Raw genomic sequence first — 8,039 nt, forward strand, 5'->3', positions numbered from 1 at the left:
GGAAGAAATAGTGGGCCTGGGGCCAATGGGGGGGGGGAAGGAGTGGGCCCTGACCAACTTGGGGGAGAGAAGTTAGAGAAAGTGTTGGCCTAGGCCTCCCCACCATGGCAGCCTGGCTTCTCCCCACCCTTGGGCCCAGTTCTCCCCCACACCCCTGCTGCTGGGGGGCGGGGGGGAGTGGCCTGGGACCTCAAGCAGCAGGAGGGAAGGGGAGAGCAGGTCTGGGCAGGAGGGGGGGCCCCCACTAGACTCTATCCCAATCTACTCCCCACCCCCATCATTCCTGATGGGCAATTAGCTAGTATAGTGTGCGTGCGCGCGCATGTGTGTGCACGTGCGTGCATGCATACACACACACACACACACACACACACACACACACCATTATTACAATAATTTAAGTAGTTAATAACTGTTAATAAATAAATGTTAATTTAATAGTTATATTAAACATGTCAATACTTATAGGCGTTATATTATTATTATTATTACTAAACAATGTCTGTCTATGCCTGTACGTGTGTCACGCAGAGCTCAGCCAGCCGGAACCCCAGGCTGACCCCGCTGGAGCCCAGGGGCAGGCACGTGCGCTTCCCCAGGATGGGGGTGGGGGCGGGGGCGCGTGGAACACAGGGAGCCCAGTGGAACGCGGGAGGTGACAAGGGCACGGCGCCCAGCAGGAGCCTGCACCCTGTACCCTGGCCCCGGGTACCTGACAGCGGCGCCGCAGCAGCGCAGGGAGACAGTCGGAGCCGGCCCCGCCCTCTCGCCAGCCCACGGCGGCCCCTGAGCCGCGCTAGGGAGCCGGGCCCGCGGGGGCCGCAACGCGGCCGCTGACCGGGGAAAGCCAAACCCAGGCCGCCCCCGCCATCTCTCCCCCACTTCCCCTTCGGCGATCACCTCTGACCTTTGACCCACCTTTTCGGGTCACTTCCGGCGCGCTCTAGTCTCAGTCCCCTCCCGCTTCTTAAAGCGACAGAACCCGCCTCGCCCCGGGGTGGGGCTTGCGCCCGAGGAAGCGATTGCGTCACAGTGGAAAGAACGCTCGCGAGCTGTGGAAGAGCAGCAGCAGGAGAGCGGGTTCGTCGTCAGCGACCCCGGTTTTCTCTGATAAAAAAAAAAAATCCCCAATTTTCAGCTTTAAAAAAGTAACCCCCAAATCCACATTTTTTTGTGATTAAAATGAAACCCCACTATATATAGAGAGAGAGATATCAATATCTACAGATATCTAGAAAGAAAGAGAGGGAGAGCTAGATGTCAATATGTCAGGATATCTAGATGGCGTGATGTCGAGATATAGATATCTAGAGAGATCAGTGACATTTCATTTTAATCATGGACAAATGTGGATTTTGGGTTACTTTTTCAAACCTCAAAATTGGGGTTTGTTTTGGGGGGGGTTTAATCAGAGAAAACCAGGATCCCTGGTGATAAGAAAGCTGCTTGCCCCAGCAGACCTTAAGTTAATGGTGCAATAAGAAAGAGAGACAAAGTGAGGTTGAGTTTTTTGTTGGGTTTTCCTTTTGTGTGGCATGGCTTTGTGGCTCATCCCATTGTCAGCTGCTGGAGCGAGCACACGGCTGGGTCATGGCGTTGGCCGCGCTCAGTTTACCGGTTCGCGGCCTCTTAAGTAAAAGTGTGGAGCGCTTTCCTGGCTTCTATGGCCCCGTTCGTTGTTCTGCGGCTCTGCTCCTTATCTGTTCTTTCAGCTGGGGATTCTCAGCTGGGGAGAAGGGGGCAGAGATGACTCTGTTCCTTGTTCTTTAAACCAACGGCTTTCAGCCAGGGAGAGCAGGGACAGCAGCGACACCATTTCTTGTCCTTGTACAGGCTGTAACCCAGTGATTCTCAGTCAGGGAGGGGCACAGTGGTGATTACCTTCCTTGATGTATGTTCTTCCATTCCTTGTTATACATTTTTTCAAACTGGTGAGTTTCAGCTGGGAGGGCTGTGGCTCCCTGGGGTACCTTGAGATCCTTTTGTCACAAACCCCATCTGCAGGGGATGCCCTGAGCCCCACATTTCTCCCCTGCTGCACTGCTACCTGCCCCAAGGAACAGACCAAGGTGGCCCCATGATAGCTCCCTATCCCAGTACCCAAGGTCCTCAGCCCTGGGGCCTGGACTCTGCAGATGCAGGGCTGGGGCTCTGCCAGCTCCCAGTGGCCCTTCAAATTTTGCGTTATGAAAGAAATTCTAGGATCCCCTCTCTGGAGAGGGTTGGCCTGGATATCACCCACCCAGAAGTCACTCCTTGCATTAGCAACCAATAAGAAGACAACCACCCAAAAGGATTTTTTATAAAAACAGAACAAGCATAAGAAACCAGTACGCGTATGCTGAGATAGATGTGAGTAAATAAACAAGAAATTACTGGATCATTGACCTGTTCTTATACCTACCCCTTAAAACCAAAGATTCAGTCGTTAACCACCTCCAGGCGTCTAAATGCAGCTTTTGGCTCTGACCCTGCCCGTCAGGCCTCCTGCATTTCCCTCTCAGCTTGACTTACCCAACCCTCCTTGGCTGGCGAATTCGGCAACTCCTTTGTACCTAGGAAGACTGAAGACGCATCTATGCTCTCTAAGCAGGTTTAAGTGCCTTTGCCAGTCTGGCTCTTATCATACCCCTTCATTTCTAGTGGGTCCACACTATGCCAGTTAACTTCCTGATGCCCCCAAAGGTGCATATTTACCAGATGAAATTCTTGCAACCTTTTTAGACATGTAGACTCCTTGATCTGATATGCTGTTTTTCCTGTTTGATAGGTCTGACCAGCTAGGTGTTAGGCTTCTTTTAAAATATAAATACATCCTTGTCTGATCATATGCAGGCTTCCTCTGCTGGAGGACCAATATGCAAACCAAGTCAAATGCTATTTTCAGCCATTGATTCTCCTAGACGTGAATAATCATGGGAAGCTCAAGTTAATCATTACCGTACTAACAACTTTAGCTGAAATATAATTATATATCAAAATTACATTTCTATCAAATACTATAATACATTTATGAGGACAATAGAACTGAACACTGCTTTGCACCAGCTGTGATTAAACACCCCAATAGTAAACCTAATTTCAGAGCTTATCTGTACATATCATACAGTGAACCCAAATGGTAACTTCATCTTCGGGTACCTCCGTGAAGCCTTACAAGGGTGCTGCAGGGTGCTATGTGATGTTTGCCAACCTAACAGTGCAAACATCATTCACAAAAAATTCAGGGACTTCAAATGGGAATTTATTGTGATAAAATCATTCTGAACTGTTGTGGGCTTTCTGCATTCTTTGCATCAGCAAAACTGCTCTATTATGTTTCTGTACTCAAAAACCAAATAAAAATTTAAGTACTGGCATTTTCTGAGGAGTGCCTCAAATTTAATGAGGCTGCCTCAGATCTAAAAAGTTTGAGAATTGCTGCTTTAAACCCATCAAGGCAGAGGCTAGAAGGTAAATTCATCCAGTAAAATGCTAACATGCATCATGAAGGACCCTTCAAGGAAGCTAGAAGTAAAGCTGTAAGCTTCTGTAATCACCTTGCTCCAGTACATAGGGCCGTGGGCTAGAAAGCAAAAGCTGTGCTATTCCTGGCACTGACACCTATTCACTGCATTTGCGGGTGCAAGTTACTTCTCTTTACCGTGAAACTTCCTCACCTTTAAAACTCAGATAATGACATTCACCTTCCTTCCCAAGCCATTTTTGAGCACTACAGATGAAAAATGTAAGGGGCCAGACCCAAAAAAGTGTTTATGGTACCTCATTCTTATTATCATTGGAAATCAGATGTGTAAATATCTTTGAGGATCTGGGCCTTGGATATTCATGCTCATTATGTAATCAGCCTAGTAATGTAACATGTGATGAGACATTTTTGGAGTTTTAGCCTCAAGACAGCCAAAAAAAAAAAGGTTGGAAGTTCACCTCTACTCATTTTCTGTAGATGAGCTGCTCTCTTTAGATTGGCAAAATATAATGTGAAGTCTCAAAACACTGTAAAAGCTAATGACAGTCTTCCTCATCAAGACCATCCACAAGTTTTCCCTTCTATGCTTTTATTTTCTCATTGGCTACAGATCCTCAGGTCTACAAATGCGGGCCACATTCCCCAGCCTGCTGGCTTTTCTCACACCCTCTAGCACTGCCCTCTCAGTGTGTCATGACCTTTCTAAACTGTAATGCCTGTATACTCATATACATTCCTCCTTGAGACCTACCTCAGCTCATATGCTTGTTAGGGGGGCTTTTGAAAATCTTGATTGACTGTTGCTCCCCCAAATATTTCTTAGGAGACCTGGGACACATGATCAACAGGTTATTCTGAAAATCTTGAGGGCTCAAATGTGCCTCAAGCCCCAGCTGGAGCCCTCAACAGGTTGCTGGGCCTACAAAAGCTTCTGTAAAATCCAGCATTAGGTACCTGTCCTAAGAAACTCATGGCCTGGTTTTACAAGGCATCAACACTCAGTGCCCTCTGAAATCAATGGGAACTGAGGGTGGTCAGCACCAATCAGGAGTAGGTTAGGGTGCCTGTACACAAGTGCGGAGGCTGTTCCAACGCACTGGAATTCCAGCTTCTTGGAGCAGACTTGATTAATCGAGTCTGCTGAAGCATGGCAATTGCCATGTTTCAGCAGCCTCCTGCATCATGTATTAGTGTCCCTGTGCTTTAAAACGGCAGTGGGGACACTTTAAAACTTGTCAAATGAGCTTCAGTTCAGGTGCCCCCACCACAATTTTTAAGCGTGTGGATGCCGATACATGAGATGCGGCAGCATCTTAATTAGAGCAGCTCTTGGACCCACTCTAATTAAAGCACCCTGGACCACATGTAAAAGTGCCCTTAGTGCCTCTCAAAATCCGGGTCACTGAGTCAGTGGCAGAACTAGAAAAAGAACCCAACGCTAGATGATGTCTTCTTAGTGTCACAAGGCAGTTTACTGTGTTGTTAAAAGCAGTGTCTATTTATTGTGTAAATAAGAATGAGCAAGATGAACTGCAGCATTATAAGTAGCAAGGGAGGTAATTGTGAAACAGAATGATAGATGTGGCACGGCATCAAAGGTGCATTCACTTTGGATTAAAATGTGAGTGTCAACCATTGATCGCACAGGTGACTAATTATAGGCCTCCTGGGCAGGCTCAAAAGGCAGAGCAGAAAATGTGCAACTACAGTAGATAAATGCTGCCTATAAAAAAGGATGGAACATTAAACCTGGGGTTTTCATTATCCTGAAATTATTATTTTCACTTTGTACATGAGGTAAGAAGAGACAGGGATGTTTATAACCAATCCATACCTACATGTTATTTTTGGTATTTGTTAGGCTTGAAAGATCACAGATCACAAATATGACTGACAGGAATAATGTATGAAATTGCTTAGACTCTCTCAGGATCAAGCCTTTTGTACAATAAGGGACCCATGCTATTTGGGGTTACAATTGCTTGCTTTGCCATTCTGTGATCAGAGGCATAACCTTTTAACGGGTGTTGTCCTCTGATCTGGCCTGAGCACAGGACTGGGAGCTAGGATTTCTCACCTTCTGCCACTTTCATTGTGTGACCTGGGCAAATCACTCCACTCTTCTGTCTCTCAGTTCTACTGCCAGTAAAATGGGGGGGGGAACCCTCCAATTTCCTGGGAGTAGTGTGAGGAGTAATTAGTTAATGTTCATAAATTGATATTAAAATGCAATTCCCACTTGATGAAAAACAAATAATTTACTAAGGAGGGTTTAAAATAGCTAGTGGCTATATTTATCATGCTCAAGGATCCCTTAGCAATTTCATATTGTTTTTATAGAAATTGCTTTGTTCACCACACTGAGATGCAGCCATCCCTGTGGTAAAAGGGGGCAGATTTTTAATAATTTACTGTGGCATTCTACTACAGAAAACAAAGTAAAATGTCATATCCAATAGAAACTTCAGGGGGAATGGAAGCAAGTACCTAAAGAGTACTGTTCACTTACAAGCTGGTTCTGAATCATTTAAAAGCCATTTACTTCCAATAAAGTGAATTAGCATAGCTGTTTTGTTAGAAAGCAAAAAGCCTACTCAGACATACATGGATCACGAATACCCTTACTGTTTTTATGAAAATGGAAAGTACAATTTCTACAGCCAAAGACAACAGCAAGGGCAAGAAAAGAATGTTCGGTATTCAGCAAAAAGGAAGGATCCGACTGACTGGAAATGTATGTACAATTCAGAAGGATTTATTAAAATAATACTAAGGTACCAGCTTCAATCTGCAAGAGTAATGCAGTAGGGAGCTAAGAGAAAGCTTTGCACCAATTTGAAGAGTTTAATGGCCAGAATTTAGATTTAATTTTTTTTAGAAGTACAATGGGGGAGGGGAAGGGGGGGGGAGTTTTTACCTCTAGAAAAAAAAAATCGATGACATTTTGGGGGGTGATTTAATAAATTACCCTGTTTTATTTTTTGTACTAGCATATGAGAAATAGAAAGTGAAACGGACTACAAACAGAAAATGAGACTAACTTTACTGCCCACACCTTGAGAGAGAGGAGAAATATAAATTAGCATCAGGACAAGTACAGATTCTTTTAGTAACACAGACATGAGAGTTCACAGGCTAGAACCAATGTGGGCTCAGGTGCTACATAGTCCAGGTCATGGTATAAGTAAAATATGAGGGGGTCAGACAAAGGCCTGTGTAAGGGCAATCAGTACCAAGAATGAATTAGGCAAGAATTCTTGTGGGTAATATTTCTATTGAACCAGCGTGTGGTTGGTATAGACAAAGGCAAGCTTTCCAGTATCACCGTATCCTTCCTCAGGCCTCTGAGGCAAGCAGACACAGCTGAGTTAAACAGCAGATGGAACAAATCTTGTTAAGCAGGTTCATTATTACCTGTGAGGTGCAAGGTTTAGCAAGTATTATGACAGACCATGAAGTCATTGTCTATGTTGAGTCCTTAGTACTCAGTGTCCAGCAGGGTGATGAACATAATAGCAGCATAGAAAGTTAAGGTTGGAAGGGACCTCAGGAGGTCATCTAGTCCAACCCCCTGCTCAAAGCAGGACCATCCCCAACTAGATCATCTCAGCCAATGCTTTGTCTAGCTGGGTTTTGAAAACTTCTGAGGATGGAGCTTCCACTACCTCTCTAGGTAACCTGTTCCAGTGCTTTACTACCCTCTGAGTGAGAAAATTCTTCCTAATATCTAACCTAAACTTCCCTTGCTGCAACTTGAGACCATTGCTCCTTGTTCTGTTATTTGCCACCACTGAGAACAGTCCAGCTCTATCCTCTTCCAAACCCCACTCCAGGTAGTTGAAGGCTGCTATTGAGTCCCATCTCAGTCTCATCTTCTCTAGACTAAATAGATTCATAGATGTAGGGTCGGAAGGGACCTTGCAGATCTTCGACTCCGACCCTCTGCCCTGGGCAGGATGGAAAACTGGGCTCAAATGACCCCAGCTAGGTAATCATGAAGCCTCCTCTTAAAGACCCCCAAGGTAGGAGCCAGCACCACTTCCCTTGGAAGTTGGTTCCAGACCTAAGCCGCCCTCAGTCTTTCCTCATAAGTCATGTCCCTCAGCCCCCTCACCATTTTTGTCACCCTCTCCTAGACTTTCTCCAATTTGTTCACATCCTTTCTGTAGTGAGGGACCCAAAACTGAACACAGTACTCCAGTTGTGGCCTCACCAGTGCTTAATAGAGGGGAATAATCACTTCCCTTGATCTACTAGCAACACACCTACCAATGCAGCCCAGTATGCCGTTAGCCTTCTTGGCAAGAACAGCACACTGCTGGCTCATATTCAGCTTACTGTTCACTGTAACCCCCAGGTCCTTTTCTGTAGAGCTGCTGCCTGGCCAGTCAGCCCCCAGCCTGTACTGGTGCATGGGATTGTTCATTCCTAAGTGCAGGACTTTGAACTTGTCCTTGTTGAACTGCATGAGATTCCTTTTGGCCCTATCCTCCAATTTGTCTAGCTCACTCTGAAACCTAGCTGTACCCCCCAGTGTATCTACTACTCCCCCCAGCTTGGTGTCATCTGC

General features: G+C 45.8%; 1 protein-coding gene across 3 annotated transcripts in view; it reads right to left on the reverse strand.

Moving 5' to 3' along the window:
* Positions 1 to 977, reverse strand: part of LCLAT1 (lysocardiolipin acyltransferase 1) — a 324,248-nt gene extending 323,271 nt beyond the window's left edge. For 2 of the 3 annotated variants that reach the window (XM_019527035.1, XM_019527032.1), the window contains exon 1: positions 713 to 881. The gene's annotated coding sequence lies outside the window, so the exon portion shown is untranslated. Of the gene's footprint in view, positions 1 to 712; positions 882 to 918 lie in introns of those variants that run through there. The other variant, XM_019527033.1, reaches the window with a different exon arrangement.
* Positions 978 to 8,039: the final 7,062 nt, after the last annotated feature.

The sequence above is a fragment of the Gavialis gangeticus genome, unplaced genomic scaffold (genome assembly GCF_001723915.1).
Source record: "Gavialis gangeticus isolate Ggan-Ray unplaced genomic scaffold, GavGan_comp1, whole genome shotgun sequence".
Lineage (NCBI taxonomy): Eukaryota > Metazoa > Chordata > Crocodylia > Gavialidae > Gavialis > Gavialis gangeticus.